We start from the raw sequence: 20,254 nt of genomic DNA on the forward strand, positions 1-20,254 counted from the left end.
CCCCGACGAAGATCAATAGCCCCGCTATTAACTGCATAACTCAACCCCCTTGCACCTTACCTACAGGCAGGAATACCTGTTACTTTCCTCCTCCTTAAATTCATTGCTGCTCTGCAGCTTCTTATACTAACCGCGCTAAATCTATACCTAAACTAAAAAATATTAAATTACTATCTCCTATGCTTTAATCTATATGGGGTCATCGCTACCGTTTCATTCAAAACCTCTTGTTTATCTTTCGATACCCTTTCTCCTCACTCTCCCTTTGCGGTTTCCATCTTCTACACCTGGAATAACTTCCATACTCCCTTTAAAAAGGTTTCAGTCGCCCTACATGCCATGTTTCCGTTCTCGTTGGCAACTGAAGCTTGACATTTACTTGCTGCGAAGTCTCTAGCACTTGGTATGGGCCCTGATAATCTGCAAAAAACGTATTTGTCTTTCCCTTCGGGTTATACGAAGTTGATAGCATCACGCACTGACAAACCTTATCCTAGAACATTCTTGCTGTAAAGTCCACTGCTTCTTCCTGTTTCTCCAGTGCTTTTGTATTTGCCCTCCATATTCTATTGTAAGTTTCTCTAATTACTCTGGCAACTTCCTTAAAAGACTATCATGTCTTCTCTTTCTTCGTTTTCAAAATGTCGAACGGTGATGGCATTTTACCACCATATACTACTACATATGGTGATAATCCTGTATTCGAATGCGGCTGCCAGTTGTAGGTGCAGACGATGTACTTCAAATAGACATCGCAGTTGGTGTAATGTGTAGTACCCAAGCATCTTCCCGGTTGTCTCATGCACTCTTCCAGTTCTTCCATTGGCTTATTGACGCAAATGAATCGTCCTTAACTGATTCACATTCAGTAACTTACGTAAGTCCTTGATAAAGCTGACATGAACTTCGTTCCCCGCTCTGTTACTACTTTTAGGCACTCCAAACTTCATTAAAAAAATGGCTCTGAGCACTATGGGACTTAACTGCTCTGGTCATCAGTCCCCTATAACTTAGAACTACTTAAACCTAACTAACCTAAGGACAACACACACATCCATGCCCGAGGCAGGATTCGAACCTGCGACCGTAGCGGTCGTGCAGTTCCAGATTGTAGCGCCTAGAACCGCTCGGCCACTCCGGTCGGCAAATTTCAGTATCTAATTATTCACAAGTGCATTTACTAGCCGCTAGTTTGGCATCGTGATTATCTCTACATATATTGAAAAATGATATATGTTCTTATTCCCTGCAGGTGTTCTATTGAATGGACCTAAAACATAAATCTCCGGAAATTCGAATGGTGCTAATGCTCCAGGTAACCTCTGCAATGGTACCCTTGGTCGACTATGCTCACTATGTGCAATTCCGCACATACTGATTATACGTCTGTCTGCCTATTCCTCCACCAATGCCTTTCTACTACTCTTCTGTTGGTAGATTTGCAACTACCATGACCCACCAGTATGTGATAATGAGCCTCTTGTAACTCTATTTTCCTTAGCTTCGGTCCCAATTCGGTTTCTGTGCATAGCAACCCATATTGTAGACAAAACTGAGACTGCTTAAAATACTGCTTACATTCGTCATCCGCTCTATGTGCACTTTACCATTCGTTATGCTCGTTAGCCCCAATATGTAATATAGCTACTCTTCTTCTCAAAGCATCCGCATTTCCGTGCTCCTTCACAGGTTTATGCGGGACTTTGAAATCAAATTCACTTAGTTTTACTGCCAATCGTGTCAACCTACTCGAAGGATCCTTTAACCCAAACAACTATTTTAATGCCGCATGATTTCTTATTACGCTAAACTTTTTACCGTACAGATAACATATGAAATATGTGATTCCGTAAATTAGGCTTAACATCTCTTTCTCCGTTGTGGAATAATTTCTTTCTACAGAATCTAATTGTTTTGAGGCGTAAGCTACCGGATGTTCTACGCCTTCTATCTCTTGTTCATTACACAGCCAAGTGCCTGGTTTGACGCATCACATCACAAAAACAAACTCTCTATTAAAATCTGGAAATCCCAATATCGGGCTCGATTTCAAAACCCTGCTGGCACTCTTCTGCCCCCACAAATTTAGTGCCTTTCTATAACAACTGTGTCAACGGTCTGGCAATATTCGCAAATCCTTTATGAACCGACGGTAATAGTTCGTGACTCCTAAGAACTGTTGCAACTCCTTTGCAGATTCTGGTACAGGAAATTCACGTACAGCTCTAATTAATGTTATGATATGACCTAGGTGTGCTACCTCATCCATCAAAAAAGTACATTTTTCTGCACTGAATGTTAACTTTGGTTTTTTTAACCTTAGAAATACTTCTCTTAATTGCAGCATATGCTGTACCATATCACCCCACAGACGATTATATAATCGAGATACACGAAGCATTATTGCGATTTTAAACCTCTGAGTACTCCGTACAACACTCCCTGAAAAGTTGCAAGTGCATATTTTAATCACAAAGGCATTCTTCTGAATTGATAGGGTCACTAGGGAGCCGAAAACGCCGTTTTGTGTCGATCTTGTGGTGAAATCTCTGTCTGATGACAACCATTCTTCAAATACATTGGCCGGTCGTGGTGGCCGAGCGGTTCTAGGCCCTTCAGTCCGGAACCGCGCGACTGCTACGGTCGCAGGTTCGAATCCTGCCTCGGGCATGGATGTGTGTGATGTCCTTCGGTTGGTTAGGTTTCAGTAGTTCTAAGTTCTATGGGACTGATGACCTCAGATGTTGAGTCCCATAGTGCTCAGAGCCATTTGAACCAAATACATTGTTGAAAAATACTAGCATTGCCCTGAATGATCCAAGGTTTCTGTGATGTTATGCAAAGAGTAGGCATCCATTACGGTTTTCGCACTTATATGTCTGTGATCACAACAAAATCTATATTTTTGTGTTCCATCAGTTGATTTGTTCGGCATAACGACTATTCCTGCCCCCATGGACTATTACTTTTTTCAGTTATTCCTACTTTCAGCTATTAATAGATAAATTTCTCCAAAATTGACTGTAACTAATTATGTATTCTGTATGGTTTGTGGTAGACTTGTGATTTATTTTCCGTTGGTATATGGTACAGTTTAATATGCGGAGTTCGTAATGGCTCTTTTCAAAAAAACTAAACCTCTAAATTCCCAAAGTAATTTTTCCATCCGTTCCTTATTGCTTCCATGTACGTGATTCACTTTTCCTCATGATGCAGTTTCAATAGCGTCCAAGAAATGTCTGAGGCTGACACCCCTAGTGGCCTAGTCTTCTTCCTCCAGAATATCCTTATTAGCGATTAACATCCAATTGTTAATCCTACTTCCTCTGCGATTTAATATATACAAAAACATGTACCTTCTTTCACCCTATGTTTCTTGTACGTGTGCAATACCTCTTTCAACTAAGCAATCCACCTGATTTGGTACATCATTTTCTTCTAACGGTTCCACCACACACAAAATTCCTATCAGCAAGATTGACTCAACACTGACTCAAAGTGATTTCCCAGTACCCTTAGGTACACGAATCAACTCTTAGTGTGATCGTTCGTGGTTTAATCGGTTCATCTTTCACGACAGACTCCCCTCTCGACTTCGCTATACTGGCAGTGGCTTCACTTAACTGACACATTTTTCGGTCAGGTTCAAAGCTATTTGGCCGACGATCGATTATGGCGCAATGCTCATATAAGAACTCTAATCCTAGAATCATGTCATAGCCCGCACTCACTTGTGGCACAATCTCTACACATTGTTTAAATTGAACGGTGTTCAGACAAAAGTGTAAGTCCAGTGATCCTAATGGTGTGACATCTTTATTTCCGACTCAACATAGTCTGTACCGTGGTGGGTCCCACTGCTTATGTTTCACCAGATCACTACTGGCGACAGACAAATGCACCCCTGTGTCAAGCAATATCTTGCAACCGTGTTTTCCTATTATTCCTATTATAATCCACCTCTGTATACAACTTGGTAGCATACACTTTTATTGGGAGTGATTGTAGGTGGACCTGGGGTTCCCATTGGCGTTTAATACCTCATTCTTCCATGGTCATCTGCTTCTAAGACTATTACTTCCTCTTATTTATTCACATCACCAAGAGGCCGGCGACACTACCTCCTTACATGCCCCTATAGTGTGTGGCACTATTTCTTTTCGTATATCTCTGAATCAACCCTTCTTTAAATTCTCAGAATGTTGTGGCTCCCATTAGAGCTTCTGTATACCCTTCATAAGTTTTAACTTCCACTGTTAGTCTTAGTTTAGCGCCGGTCGGTGTGGCCGAGCGGTTCTAGGCGCTTCAGTCTGGAACCGCGCGACCGCTACGGTCGAAGGTTCGAATCCTGCCTCGGGCATGAATGTGTGTGATGTCCTTAGGTTAGTTAGGTTTAAGTATTTCTAAGTTCTAGGGGACTGATGACCTCATATGTTAAGTCCCATAGTGCTCAGAGCCATTTGAACCATTTGTTAGTCTCAGTTTTGCAACACTCAATAATTCCTTATCAGACCAACCTTTCATCTGAGCCAGATTTCCAAGGTCTACCACAAAGGCCTGCAAATTCTCATTTGCCTTACCAGAAAAAGGATCAGCTAAACTATCGACTGACATGTCTACATCCTGTTGTGGCGATCCCGAGTCTGTCAATCCATGCAGTTCTGTATTATCCACTCTTAGTTATGCTACCTTTCTAACAATGTGCATACTGCTTCTGGCCCTGACACACCTTGAATCTCTGGTCCTGTCAAGGCTTTGCCTTTGACAACACTCATTTTGAGAACAGACACTAATAGGACATTGCCTGGTCATATGCCCACGACGATTACATGTATAACATTTTGCCGGAACTGAGTGACCCTTTCATATCTAACAGGCGCTAACCAATCGTGACTTCCATTAACTCTAAAACTAGAAAAATCGACTTGTTCTCTGCTTGCAGTAAAATCTACTTTACAAAACGCATGACGATCAAACCTTTTATTCAGGACCAAAATACAATTAAAATTTTTTGACTCACAATACCGTATGTTGCAGGTTCCAACATTGCTCTGAGAAGGCGATGTCAATGATGTGACACCAGTGTTAGATGATCCTTTGATTCCACCCATGGAGAGCGAAATAGCATGACAGGATGACAGTGGATTTGTTTCACTAACATCTTTAGTCTGACTCTTGGTTGTAGTTTATTAGGAACAGTTTTGTGAAGGCATCTAGTTGCCTCTCATGTGAGACATTAGATGCTCGCTTTGATGACTGTGGAAAGCACAGGGCTGAGCATGGCGTCACTTGAATTCCGGTGTTAACGACACCTCCAGCTGTGACTGTGATGGCAGCACAGTGGCGCAGCTGACAAAGGCCGTGACCTCCCTCCAGCGAGCAGGAGGCCCTCTGCTCTCTTGTGACTGCCCTGCCCCATGGTCGGTCAGTGGGCCCCACAGTGCATTCCAGGATTTCACTCTGGGTGTCACAGGGTCGTGTTGTAGGCTGTGATACTGAGATGACAATAATTTAGTACACGAACGGCTGAGTACTTATATGCTCCAGACTATGTTTGTTTAGGCCTTAAGGCATGTACTCTTAACGCTTCCATGGCGGCAAGTAAGGAAGGGCTTTTGACATTTCACTAGCGCATTACAACGTTGGCTGTTGCTATACCACATCCAGCTCGCTCTACTGCACAACGCATGTCAGCCATATTCTGTTTCACAACACATAACGCTCTTGTCTGCTCACAGCTGACTCTGTTGCAACTCACTACCGCTCTGGCTAAGTTTTTGATCCAATATTGTCGATACGCTACGCAACGGATGCAGACTGGTGGGGGCAGTATTGTGCTATGCTGTTTGATGCAAAAAGTTTCAGTGTGGATGCACTACCAACGCATAAACACCTACGGGAATCATAAATCTGCGAGACGGATCTTAATGGTCGGAGACTGTTGTGGTGTGACGAGCAGGGGCTGCCAGAAAACGTGTCTGGATGGCCGTGGTCAATCTGTCTTTGGCGGTGCTGCGGCTCGGACGTCTGTTTACGTCCCTACCGCGGAAGTTTGTGCAAGAGCGCGCGGTTGGTTACCTATCTACATCTACATCTACATCTACATCTACGTCCATACTCCGCAAGCCATCTGACGGTGTGTGGCGGAGGGTACCTTGAGTACCTCTATCGGTTCTCCCTTCTATTCCAGTCTCGTTTTGTCGCGGAAAGAAAGATTGTCGGTATGCCTCTGTATGGGCTCTAATCTCTCTGATTTTACCCTCATGGTCTCTTCGCGAGATATACGTAGGAGGGAGCAATATACTGCTTGACTCCTCGGTGAAGGTATGTTCTCGAAACTTCAACAAAAGCCCGTACCGAGCTACTGAGCGTCTCTCCGGCAGAGTCTTCCACTGGAGTTTATCTATCATCTGCGTAACGCTTTCGCGATTACTAAATGATCCTGTAACGAAGCGCGCAGCTTCCGTTGGATCTTCTCTATTTCTATCCTTCGTACTCGCAGTTTTCGAAGTCAGTGATATAGAATGGACATGCATACCGAAAGTCGACTCTCAGGATTTGTTTTTCGAATGAATATGCGGGACCGAATACCTATGGTATTGAAAGATTCCTACGAGACGAAGTTAAACTAGTTTACAACGGACGTATTGGAATACATCCCTCCATAGTGAGTAGTGTGGTCAACGTCATTCGAGATGAACTCAAATTTCGTGATTCCTATGAACGTGTTGGAGAGGTGATTACTCATGATGCAGGACTGGGATTACAAAGCATACGCATCTTCGAACTTCCCTTCGAGGTTCCGTCTGAATTGGTAATTGATACCCTACGCCCATACGGAAGGGTGCTTAGCCACGTGGAGGAGAAATGGTCCGACTTCAAGACCTACCCCGTTCTCAATGGGGTGTGATTAGAATAGAACTGACACAACGTGTACACTAGTACTTGTTCATCGGCGGATGCAGAGCAACAGTCATCTACGATGGACAACCCAAAACATGCTCTGAATGCGGGAGAAAAGGCCAAGTCCGTTCATAACGTGTGCAGTAGAGGACTGTGCAAGTTCCAGCTGGCAAGCCAGTGGCTACGTCCACTTCGACGCTACTGTCACTAACATATGTGGGCGTGCTTCGTTCAGATTCCATCCCGAAGAAAATCAGCTCCACCATTCTGACAGTTTACATTCGCCTGCAGCAGAGACCACCACCTGTGAAGAAACGACGTATACTTCTCCCGTTAACCGACGAGAAAGTATCGGTAGGAAGGATGGACATTGATCCTACGGTTGTATCGACAGCTGCTTTCGTCCCTGATAGGCGGGCGTCTCTTTTGTAACCGGACACGGAGGCGCAGACGCGCAAAGAACGATCGCCGAAGTGCCACAAAAAATGACGGGTAGCACCATCGGACACCTGTTTAATGCACTCCATGGCTGACGGAGTTGCGCGTAACGACGACGCAGGTTAAGGGCTCTAGACATGATACAACGGGAGGTCCAGCACATTTCAGTCGAAGTGTTCGTACGCTTCTCAACAACAGATTCGGTGACCGAGGGATTGGTAGAGGCGGACCAATTTCGTGTCCTCCACGCTCTCCTGACCTCAACCCTCTTGACTTTCATTTATGGGGGCATTTGAAAGCTCTTGTCTACGCAACCTCGGTACCAAATGTAGACACTCTTCGTGCTCGTATTGTGGACGGCTGTGATACAATACGCCATTCTCCAGGGCTGCATCAGCGCATCAGGGATTCCATGCGACGGAGGGTTAATGCATGTATCCTCGCTAACGGAGGACATTTTGAACATTTTCTGCAACAAAGTGTTTGACGTCACGCTGGTACGTTCTGTTGCTGTGTGTTTCCATTCCATGATTAACGTGATTTGAAGAGAAGTAATAAAAGGAGCTCTAACATGGAAACTAAGCGTTTCCGGACACATGTCCACAAAACATATTTTCTTTCTTTGTGTGTGAGGAATGTTTCCTGAAAGTTTGGTCGTACCTTTTTGTAACACCCTGTATTTGAGAATATGAGTGCCTATTTATGCTGTTTTCACTCTGTTTTAGGCAATACGTCCAGCAGATGGTTCAAGCCGTTGTTATCAATTTTTTTGTAACACCCTGTATATGCAGAACATACGCGGACCACCTAGAGTTTTTAGTCCGGTGGGACGACGAGGAAAGGGTGGCTTTGCATTGGATTAATTTGCATGGTATGGCTACAGGAAGTCGTATGAACGTGGCAAATTGGGGAGCGATGAACATTGGGAGAGGACTCCCGACGAGTAGTGTATCTCCATTACAGCCGAAAGGCAAGATGAAATGCTTGGGAATTATCTTCACTACATACGTTCGACGCACGGCGGCACACAGCTACAGACATCCTCTACAAACAATTCGTGCGAGTGTTCGAAGTCACAGGTTAAGGGCTCCAGACATGATACAACGGGTCACCTTTGCCAACACTTATCTAGCTGCTCGCAACCCACACCTGGCTCAAGTTCTTCCTATGCCAGTGCCGTTGGTGCGCCGAATCCGGCGGCATTAGGATATTTTGTGAGGACAGGGTTGCTTTTTAAGTTCGGATACGAAACCCTCGTCCTCCCTAGTAGTCGTGGAGGCCTTGGGGTAGTCCACGTCCGCGACCTAGCAGTGGCACTTTAAGTAAGCACGATTATCAAGATGTGGACATGACACCGGGAAAGTCTGACGGGCACCTTCATAGACAAACAGGCACCATCTTCTCGCTTGGCACCATCTTCTCGTCTGGCACCAGTGGCAGTGGCCCACATCTCACCATCGCTTGCACACGTACGAATCTTTTTTGTGGACACAATTATGTACATACGGAATTATCGACTACCAGGACGGCAACGGCACGTGATATATGCTTTAACTTGAAGAGGCAGAGGAATGCCGTAGAGAGTCGACAACCGACAGTGACATGATCAGTGGTATGGCGTGCAGTGCACCACGTACATCTTGATATGGGGAAGCCCGTTGTCGCATCACATAGCAAATGGGAAATACATGACCCGTTCCAGGTTACATACAGTTCACATGACGGATACGCCACTATGTCCACAGTGTAGTGTTACAGACACAGACGAACATTGCCTGATATGCGTGATCGCTGTCCAGCTCCACCGTCATTTCCTGAACTTTCCACTATTTTGGAGGAAGAATGGAAATAAGATACGCTTGAAATCGGTACAAAACCATTATTTATCCTCTCCTAGACTGCTGGAAGCTGTTTTAAATAGCAACGGTTTCCCTACATCGCATTATGCATGGTAAAGTTTTCTTTAATTTTTGTTGTTGATTACATTTACTTGTCCACCCTCTGTAGTTTGCACCTGCAGATAGACAACTTAATGAACAAATTTCCAAAGCGTCATCTATCATTGCACACGCACGCGTGGCGCACGCACTTACTGAGTTTTGCTGCGTCACATATGATGTGCATATTGAACACCTGTAATGAGCAGTCAGCCGCCAGCCTCTCTTGATCATATGTTGAGGGAGGCGCTAGTCACATATTTAGCTATTCTGTTTATTCTCGTAGTATAATTTTTAATGCCTTTCGTGATTTTGTGTACTTTCGTAATTTATTTATTCAGATTCAGAATCTTAAATTAGTAGCACTTTGTATTTAAGAGGGTAGTCTCACGTTTTAGTATGTACATCGTGTAATTTTGTACGCTCTGTAAGCATTTGTTATTTGTTTTGAAAGGAAAGTGACCGTTGATCACAGCAGTCAGCCTCCTGCCTCCGTTGGTGATGCAGCAGGAGATTAGCAAGCCACGTAATTAGCTTTTTCTGTTTGTTTTCGTGGTTTAATTCTCAGTTTAGTAGTAATAGGATTGATAGTGTGCATGCGTGTTGTCTGCGGACTCAGGAAGAGCTGGCTGCAATACACGAGCACTTATGGTCACTGTAAGTCGTCTCCACACTGCTGCCTCGGGATATAGCGATGGAAGAGCAAGTGGAGTATAGAATGGGACACCTCAGGTGTCGTTTGTTTCACCCACGCGCTCTGCTGTCAAGGCACGTTGGAGAGTACTCGTCACGGGCGGTGAGCACTCGCCGGAGGCTGAATCTCGGGTTGTAACGTTCCCGCATCGCTCGAAGTGGAGACGGGACGGCAAGGCTGCTCGTCAGCTCTCACCACTCACCCTTTGAGTGGATAGGTTGCCGCTCCTTCAGCAGCGTCCGAGCAAGCCCCCGGGGGATGGGCTACTGGTGACCAGGAGCTCCAATGTTAGGTGCATTGTGGAGACCTTAAGGGCTCCAGTGTTGAAAATAATTCCAAGGTGCACCCAGTATGTCTGTCGGGTGCCTTATCTTAGATGTGGAGGGACTATCAAGCATATTGATCGGAGTCATTTGGTTTAGAGCAGAATAGATGATCTCAACCAAAAGCTTCGTCATTATGCGATGGTCTTGGCGGATGATTTCTGCAACTCCCTTATGTGGTGAAGAATGTTTAGTGCTCCCCTTGGTAGATTAGTGGTGCACTACACGAAGGAAAAAGCTACTCGTATAGCAGAGTACCGGGTTATCAAAAAGGCAGTATAAATTTGAGAACTTAATAAACCACGGAATAATGTAGATAGAGAGGTAAAAATTGACACGCATGCTTGGAATGATATGGCGTTTTATTAGAAAAAAAAACAAAGTTCACACAATGTCCGACAGATGGCGCTGGACAGCAAAACGTCAGTGACTGCGCATGACAATCGTGTATAAAAGGAGCTGTAATGAGAGAGATAATCAGATGCGCCAGCAGTCGCAGCATGTTGATGTTACCTGAAAAGGCGCTTTTAGTGAAGCTGTATTATCTGAATGGGGAATGTGCTAGTTCAGCGTTACGATCCTATCGCCACAGGAAGCGGATTCGAACAGGTAAAGGTCCGTTGACAAATGTAGCTGTGGCGAGAATGATTTCGAAGTTCTAAGCCACGGGTTGTTTAGACGATAGACCCCGTAGTGACAAACCGAGCACAAGGCGTAATGCTGCTGAGACAGTTCAGGAAGAAATGGAGACTGTAGCGGGTTCGTCTATGCACGGGGAAGTCAGCGCTCGTGCAGTCGCACGTCGCACCGGCATTCCATACACTACTGTTTGGTTGGCACTTAGGCGTATCCTCCGATGCTATCCGTACAAAATCCATCGGCATCATGAACTGTTACCTGGCGATTTAATGAAGCGGAGGGCATCTGCGGTGCGGGCGTTTCAAAAGATGGCGGAAGATGACGATTGGTTGAGTAACGTGTTGTGGACCGACGAACCTCATTTCACGCTCCGAGGGTCTGTCAGCGCCCACAACTGCAGAATTTGGGCCACTGAAAATCCTAGAACTGTCGTGGAAACTCCATTGCACGGTGAGAAAATCAGGGTATTGGTTGTATTTACCACATCTACCGTTATCGGGCCTTTTTTCTTCGAGGAAATGCGTGATTCTGGTTTTGTAACTTCTACCGTGACGGGTCAGAGGTACGCCGATATGTTACAGAATCGCATCATCCCCAGCCTGGCTGATAAACACGTGCTGGAACGTACGATGTTTATGCAGGATGGCGCTCCACCCCATATTGCTAGACGCGTGAAAGATCTCTTGCGCGCGTCGTTTGGTGATGATCGTGTGGTCAGCCGCCACGTTCGTCATGCTTGGCCTCCCAGATTCCCAGACCTCAGTCCGTGCGATTATTGGCTTTGGGGTTACCTCAAGTCGCAAGTGTATCGCGATCGACAGACATCTCTAGGGATGCTGAAAGGAAACATCCGACCCCAATGCCTCACCATAACTCCGGACATGCTTTACAGTGCTGTTCACAACATTATTCATCGACTACAGCTATTGTTGAGGAATGATGGTGGACATATTGAGCATTTCCTGTAAAGAACATCGTCTTTGCTTTGTCTTACTTTGTTATGCTAATTATTGCTATTCTGATCAGATGAAGCGCCATCTGTCGGACATTTTTTGAAATTTTGTATTTGTTTGGTTCTAATAAAACCCCATGTCATTCTAAGCATGTGTGTCAATTTGTACCTCTCTATCTACATTATTCCATGATTTATTAAGTTTTCAAATTCATACCGACTTTTTGATCACCCGGTACTTTCGGAGTGCACATGTCTTTTTTTGTTTTTGACTAGGCATTAGTTTGAGGGCCTCTGATGAACGCTCACCTGTTGATACGCAGAAAGCGGTGTTACTTAGAAGTTAAAGACTCTTTGACTGTCAAAATTTTAACAGTAAATTTTCGAAGTATTCATAACAAAGCTCCTGAATTTACTGTCCTCCAGTAAAGTTATGGTGCTCAAATTATTCTCCAGACTTAGAGCTGGCTAGCCGGCCGCTGTGGCCGAGCGGTTCTAGGTGCTTCAATATGGAACCACGTGACCGCTACGGTCGCAGGTTCGAATCCTGCCTCGGGCATGGATGTGTGTGATGTTATTAGGTTAGTTAGGTTTAAGTAGTTCTAAGTCTAGGGGACTGGTGACGTCAACTGTTCAGTCCTATAGTGCTTAGAGCCATTTGAACCTAGAACTGGCTGAAACCTGAAGTAGGAAGCTGTGAAATATTCAGCAAGCCATAGAATGTTTATCGAAAGCACAGACTGGACGCCATAAGAGGGCGAGTGGCATTTGCTGTCGACAAAAGTGTTGTGTCTATCGAGGTCGAAACTGAGTCTCACTGTAAAGTTACCTGGACGCGAGTAGCAAGCCTAGGTGAACTAAAGTTAATCACTGAATGTTTTTAGTAGCCACCGGATTTCGCCGTAGTGGTTGTAGAATGATTCAGAGAAAGCGTACGCTCACTAGTGCGGAAATACCAAGATCATACAGTATTAGTTGGCAGGTGTTACGGACAGACTGTTTTGTGAAGTACTTTTGAACTGATTTCCGAAAACTGTGTTGAACAGCTAATTAGACATCTCACATGCTATGGAAATATTTTACTGGTTACGAACAGGCCTGACCTTATAGACAATGTCAGAATAATGGCAGGGATTAGTGATCATGATGTCAACATAGCGACGATGATTACTAGAGTTAACAAACCTACCAATAATAGGAGAGTATTTATGCTAGAAAGAGCAGATAAAAATTTGTTAATGTCCTGCTTAGACAATGAATAGACGTCATTTTGGTGCAATACGATGGACGTAGAGAAATTATGAGCAAAGTTAAAGCTGATTATAAATCGCAGTATGGATAAATTAGTGCCCGGTAAATGGATTAATGACGAAAAAGACACACGAGGTTTAATAATACACTTTGGGAAACACTGAAGAAGGAGAGACTGTTTCACTCTTTGCTCAAAAAAGAAAGCGCAGATGTCGGCAGGTAAAAAGTTAGTAGAAATTCGTTTGTCTGCAAGATGTTAGCTGCGCGAAGCGTACAAGAAGTTCCACTGTTATACTTTAGCGAAAGCTCTTGTCGAGAACCCGAGAAAATTCTGGTCCTACCCAAGTAAGCGAGTCGAAGGCTTCTATTCAGTCACTCGTCTGGTGCGGCTATAAGAGGCAGCAAAAGGGCAGCTGAAGTTTTAAAGTTCGAGTTTAAGAAATCATTCGCGGAGGAGAGCCTTACAACCATACCGTCGTTTGACCGTCATAGAGACTCTCGTATAAAGGATTTAGTAGTAAGCAACATATCAACTGAAAGAGTTGAAAACAAATAAGTGGGAACGTACGGATAGAATACCATTTCGGCTTTACAGGCAGCACTGCTCGGCATTGGTCCCTTACGTACCTTGCATTTATCGCGAATCTCTCGACCAGCGCAAAGTCCTACGGACTGTAAAAAAGCACAAGTGACTCCTGTATATAAGAAGGGTAAAAGAACGAACCCACAGAATTACAGACCAATATCTGTAACACCGGTTTGATGCATAGTTCTTGAACATATTCGGGTTTCGAATATAAGAAAATTCCTCGAGACAGAAAAGCTTCTGTCCACAAATCAGTACGGATTTAAAAAGCATGGCTCATGCGAAACTCAGCTTGCCCTTTCCTCGAATGTCATCCCTCGAACCAGGGATGAACGGCGACAGGCAAATTCCATATTCCTGGACTTCCGGGAAGCGCTTGACACGGTGCCCTACTGCAAACTGTTAAGGAAGGTACGAGCGGACAGAATAGAGTTCTGATACGTGAATGACACGAGGATTTCTTAAGTAACTGGATGCAGTACGTTGCCCTCGACGGCGGATGTCCATCAGAGACAAGGGTACCGTCAGGAGTACCTCGAGAAATGCGGAGGGCCGGTCTTATTCTGTAAATACACAAAAGATATGATGGTCAGTGTGAGCTCCAATCTGTAGCTGTTTGCTGGTGATGCTGTGGTATACAGAAAGGTATCGTCGCTGAATGATTGTAGGAGGATACAAGATGACTTAAACAAAATTTGTACTTGGTGTGATGAGTGCCTGCTTCCTCTAAATGTAGAAATATGTAAGTTAATGCAACTGAGCAGGAAAAACAGTCCCTGAATGATCGAATACAGCATTAGTAATGGACAATTAGAGATTTTCACGTCGATTAAATATATAGGCGTAATGTTTCAGAGCAGTATGAAACGAACACTAAAGTACGGTAGCAGGGAAGGCGAATGGTTCACTTCGGTTTGTTGGAAGAATTATAGGAAATTATAGCTCATCTATAGAGGAGACCGCGTATAGAACACTAGAGCGACCCATTCTTGAATGCTGCTCGAGAATATGTTGGATGCTGACCAGGTCGGTGAAGGAAGGCGTCAAACCAATTCAGAGGCGTACTGTTAGATTTGTTACCGGTGGTACAATCAGCACACAAGTGTTATAAACTTACTTCGTGAACTCAAATTGCGATTCCTGGAGGGGAAACAACGCTCCTTTCACGAGACACCATTGGGAAAATTTAGAGAAAAGGCATTCGAGGCTGACTGCGGAACGATTCTACTCCCGCCAACGTGGATTTAGCGTAAGGACCACGAAGATAAGAGAAGTTAGCGCTTCTAAGGTGGCACATAGAGTAAACAGTCGTTTTCCTTTCGCTCCATTTGCGAGTGGAACAGGAAAGGAAATGGCTAGTAGTAGTAAAATGTACCCTTGGCCATGCAGCGTTCGGTGGCTTGCAGATTTCCTTCATGTCATGTGGTTTTCACGCAGTCATCTTCTCAGATCCCAGATGTACTTACGAATAACACTGTTACGAATAACCGTGTACCTTCCTTGGCGCGTCTCGTCTTCGCGTCTGCCATTCCACCAGGTGGGATTCACTCTTGCGGTGGGCAGTGGTCTTAATGTTTTCGTTCATCAACCTGTCTCAGGTGTCAGATTGATCATCCGAATAATTTTGTTGATACTGATTTTTATACGCTTATGTTTTGTGCGTTCCTGCATGTGCCTGTGTGTGTGTGTGTGTGTGTGTGTGTGTGTGTGTGTGTGTGTGTGTGTGTGTGTGTGTGTGTTTGTGTGTTTGTGTTTGTACATCGTTCAAATGGATAAACTCTGACAAGATGCCGTCATAAACTTTCTTTTGTTTTCCAAGAACATAAATTTATCAAAAGTAGGTGAAGTTTTACAAGGCGTCTTTTTTTTTCATTCTCAACAGTTAAAAAATGAAAAACTAAACTGAATTCTTCTGGAAATTACCCACGTGAAGAATATCTCAGAATTGTTACCATAGCTGAGAGCATCGAGAACGTGTTCGGTACAGACCAACGGAGATTAAAAATGTATGACTTAGCTATTGCGACAGGATTATAAGAAGAACAGATACGGTATATTTTAGGTGACGTATAAATTGTGAGAACACTTTGTGCTAAATGTGTGCCGCATTTTTGAAATGCCGACTAAAAGAGAGAACGAATTTCGTAGCAGTGTCAGTCTCATTATGAGGAATTAAGTAGGAAAAAAAAAAGAAGTAACTCAGTCCGGTAGGCCTGGCGATCCTACCGGTCTCAGTCATATGGATACAGTATGGAGGGGCACCAGGCCAAAGCAACGTTCTCCCACTGCTTGTCAACTTTCCAGACCTAGAAGCCGCTGCTTCTCATTCGAGTAGCTCTTCACTCGGTCTCACGAGGCTGAGTGCACCCCGTTATAGGCTTCCCACTAAGAAAACGTCTGTAACGTACCAGGAATTGAATCCGGGTCCATCTAATTTCTGTGGGTAAGAGAGAAACAAAAATGAAATAATTTTTCAAACGAATGGGTGGAAGCTGACGAGGTTGAACAAGGGAAATTTTTTTTATTGCAATTTAATTGTTCGGGATTATTGATGCATAAGTAGTTTTTTTTCTCGTTGCCTTAAAGTGAGTAGAATAAGAACTGTCAAATGCTATGTTCATTTTCTGAGCCAGATAATTGGAAAAATACGTGAGAATAAGATTAACTATCTAAACGAAGAACTCTCATCTGGACAATGCAGAGGTTCTTCAGCTACGAGAAAAATGAAGAATGAAAAATTTTACTTTAATCTTTACATAATCTCGCTTACTTGTGTGAAGGAGTATAAGAATGAGGTAGTTCAATAATTTCTCTAGTGCAGCAACTTTCATGTACAAATGAATAACTACAAAAAACTAATATTAATCGTATTTCTCCCCATATAAATGACGTCACTGGCAGAAATGTAACTAAAAGTACAGGTAACTGAAGATCTGATTAAAGCTAAAATCCTTTTATGACAATGAAACAAGGGTCGCAGTTTGATTGGGAAGTAGTAGCTACGAATATTCACTGAAGCGTTCATGTTTCCTCTTTGCAGGAAATTGAGAAAAATGTGACTACTATTTTGATGGAATTCGCTAGTCCAAGAAATGATCTGCTTCATGTTCGTATTTACCAGAGCAGTCCAGTCAACGGAACGGCAGCCAGCACATAAAATAGCTTGAAGAGGTGATGTTTTAGAGGCTGGCCCAATTACAAGCAGAGATTTATTGTAAAATATGAGGGTCAGGGGTGAGAACGGAGTGATTATCGGTATCAGGAGGAGGGGCAAGTACTAATTAGTGTACTCCGTTGCAAATTCAGGGACGAATAGACGTAGGCGGCTGTTTAAGATAACGAGAAACTGAGCTGTTTCATTCTCAGAGCGATATTTGAATTGCATTCATTTGGTATTGAGAGACTAATAAACAAGTCAGCAACTTAACATGTTTATTTTGAAAGGTCAAGACCTTAGCTTGGGTCACAATTTAATAGCTTTATCCCTCTATGGATAGAGATTATCAGTTTCAGTAGTGGGTTAACATTTGGTCTGCTTTACCAACGAACTTACAGGCACAAGCAAGCAGGAGAGCAAAGCTGAAATGCTAAAAAATAAAGTCTAACAGCGAATCGTGTCATTGTTGTTAGAGTCGCTTGGAATGAGATGTGTTGGTGCTATTTAACTATCAATAAGGCTGTTGTTAATCATTACCGTTGTGGAGTCTGAGTGGTTGCTGTTACGCGTCGATAATTGTCTCTCAGTCTGGAATTAAGCGATTTATTGAGTCGTTTATAACACCTCCTTGCTCGTATTTGTGATAACGATACAGATCTCTTACAAACGACGCAACATACCATTTTATATAACGTCAGGCGTTGTGGTCTAGTAGTAAAGTGCGTGACCTTGCCTTCACATCACATATATGTGAAGATTCATCTTGAACGACTCATGGTTCGAATTCCATGTTAAATTGTTGGTCCCGTTTCACCTGTATCATTACTGAGGTAGATGAAGGGCATGCAAGCAACCTAAGTGGCATCCAACTCAAAGACTTGCATCAGGCCTTTAAGTCAGACGGAACTATTATTTTTATGTAATGCGCAAAATCATTAATGAAGTTTACTTTATTTGGCGATACATAGTGTTTGTTTTAACGTGAGACAACTAAATATCTCAAAAACGACGCAGAGTAAGAAAAAAATATTGTAGGTGAAAAGTTAACATTGTCTGTGTTACAATTGCCCACCTCCTAACCAACATTCCTTCGTCGGTGGGGGGGGGGGGGGGGGGGGATGGTCAACTTTGTATTTTCAAATTGGAATTCATTTTTATTGCATATTCGGATTCTACGCCAAAATACACGTACGGTTTACTCATTCCTTTCAATTGGTGGCAGAAGTCGCTGTAGTCGATAAACATCAAGTGTTCCTGTTTTTGTAATTAATAACTCCTGATTAATGACTCCTGATAGAACTGCGGTGGCAGTGTTGACATTAATAGATTCAGAATTGATCACTTTTAATTAAAAAGGGGTGCACATTGATGTTATATTCAGCTATTGAACACCAGATGCAAATGTTGAACATAAAATTAATCAAGAAAGTGACTTGGGATTACAACTACTAGATTGAAAACAGATGCAGTTGATTAGCACAAATTTATTTTAACTCCCAACCTTCAATCATCACATTACAAGACTCTCCTATCAGGCAGTGGTAATAAATTGCGTTTACATGGAGTAAAGCGCGGTAAATCAAAATTAATTCCTATCGGCTGACCCAGGCGTAATGCGAAGTGTGAGAATAATTCCCCAATACACGGCCCATGAAACCCCTCGTGGAAACCTTGCCGACGTGATCTAACAAATTAATCAGCCAGAGCGGGTGCAATATCACCGAATTCAGCATGGTGGGGTGGCGTCGTTGTGAGGATGTCGGCCGGCCTCGTGGTTCTGCAAGGCTGCGCTCGTCTATTCACTCCTAGCTATCTTGCTCAGTACATAGCTGAACCAAAACTTTCTATCTCCAAGCTCAATCGTTCCATTTGCTAAGTCCTAAACTGCAGAGATGCTCACTCTTTCTCAGGCAAACTGAGTAAAGATCGCCACGTCCGCACTCTAGGCAAGTTAGGAACGGAAGACCTCTACAGAGACTTCTGCCCGTCCACTCTTTGCCTCGGTTTCCCCTCCAGCAAAATCACTTACCCCAACTGCAGCGCAAGTTGAGTTAATTATGCGTCGCTTCCCAGCTCTGGGAAGTGAACAAATTCCCCCAAAATTTCCCTTCCTCTCAACTTCTGCTATTTAGCTCCTCCCAGGCCGCCCATCAAGGTTAGCGTCTGCACAAAACACCGATTTTTCCCGAATTCTGAATCCCAGGAGAGAACTTCAAATTCCTTGGTCCTATGTTCCCATCAGAGGCCGACGTATTTCATTCTGTTGCTGTTCACCTGATTTACTTCAGACTCTGTGGACCGTGAATTCAGCGTGAAGCTGCTATAGTCACAAACACGCATATTTCGGCCTCTGTTGACCACTCCACCGTAGCTTTGCGCGACTTTCTCGCATGTTTCACTGAAAACGGGACCCACTCACTGACACTCATCTTAAGGCAGTTGGAGGCCGCGCCCCATTACCGGTTTCTCAGAGCTTAAGCCGCCCTAAGCTGCCTATTGTCGCATTCATTCGCCGCTCCCCAGCCGGCCACGTTCAACTCTGAATACTTCCCTGGGATAAACTAGCCTCCAGTAAATCGATGCGTTTCCACAAAGTTTTCATGTCGTGTGAATTACTTTACATCATCCGACATTAATTATTCCAATACGTCCATTCTATAACCTCTACAAGATGCATTGTGCCTTGTTAGTCATTTTTGTTCAGCCCTACTTTTCGGTCAACGTGAGTTAGGTGATCTTTAAAGACTTCATGTAAGGGGCATAGTTCTTGCCATCTTACATAGCCCCTCTCTTCCAATCAATTTTGTAGTTCAAGTGATGACTCCTATGGTGTTACCACCTGTGGTACAAAATTAATATCTCCATAACTGGTATTTTAATCTGTTCACGTGATTAGTTAAGGGCGATTGATTATCACTGCCTCCTCTCTGATGCAAACTCCCACTCATTCCTAGGGTACCTGCCTTAAATGACTGGATTTACTATTAAAGACGTGGTCATTATTTAATCTAATTTTACTTTAATCTCTGCCGATTCCTGAGACAATTATTGGTCAGAGTACTCAAAAGAAAACTACAATTATATTGGAAGGACACACGTCGCAAAGGGCAAATACACATGTTTAAGCACCTCTGTAATTGTCATTTGAATGACAAGACCCGCAATTATAACTTAAGGTCCATTCACTCTCAGTTATCCATCCCCACTCAACTTAAATTACTAAAAACATACATGAACAATATTCATGTAACATTTTGTGAAGTTGATAGTGGTTGCTCGCATTCAGTTATATGCGAATGCCCGTTCCACATTTTATAAATAAAGGTTTTTTTTGTGTGTCTCACTGTCTCTGGACGTTTATATTGTGCATGGTG

Source organism: Schistocerca piceifrons, chromosome X (genome assembly GCF_021461385.2).
Source record: "Schistocerca piceifrons isolate TAMUIC-IGC-003096 chromosome X, iqSchPice1.1, whole genome shotgun sequence".
NCBI lineage: Eukaryota > Metazoa > Arthropoda > Insecta > Orthoptera > Acrididae > Schistocerca > Schistocerca piceifrons.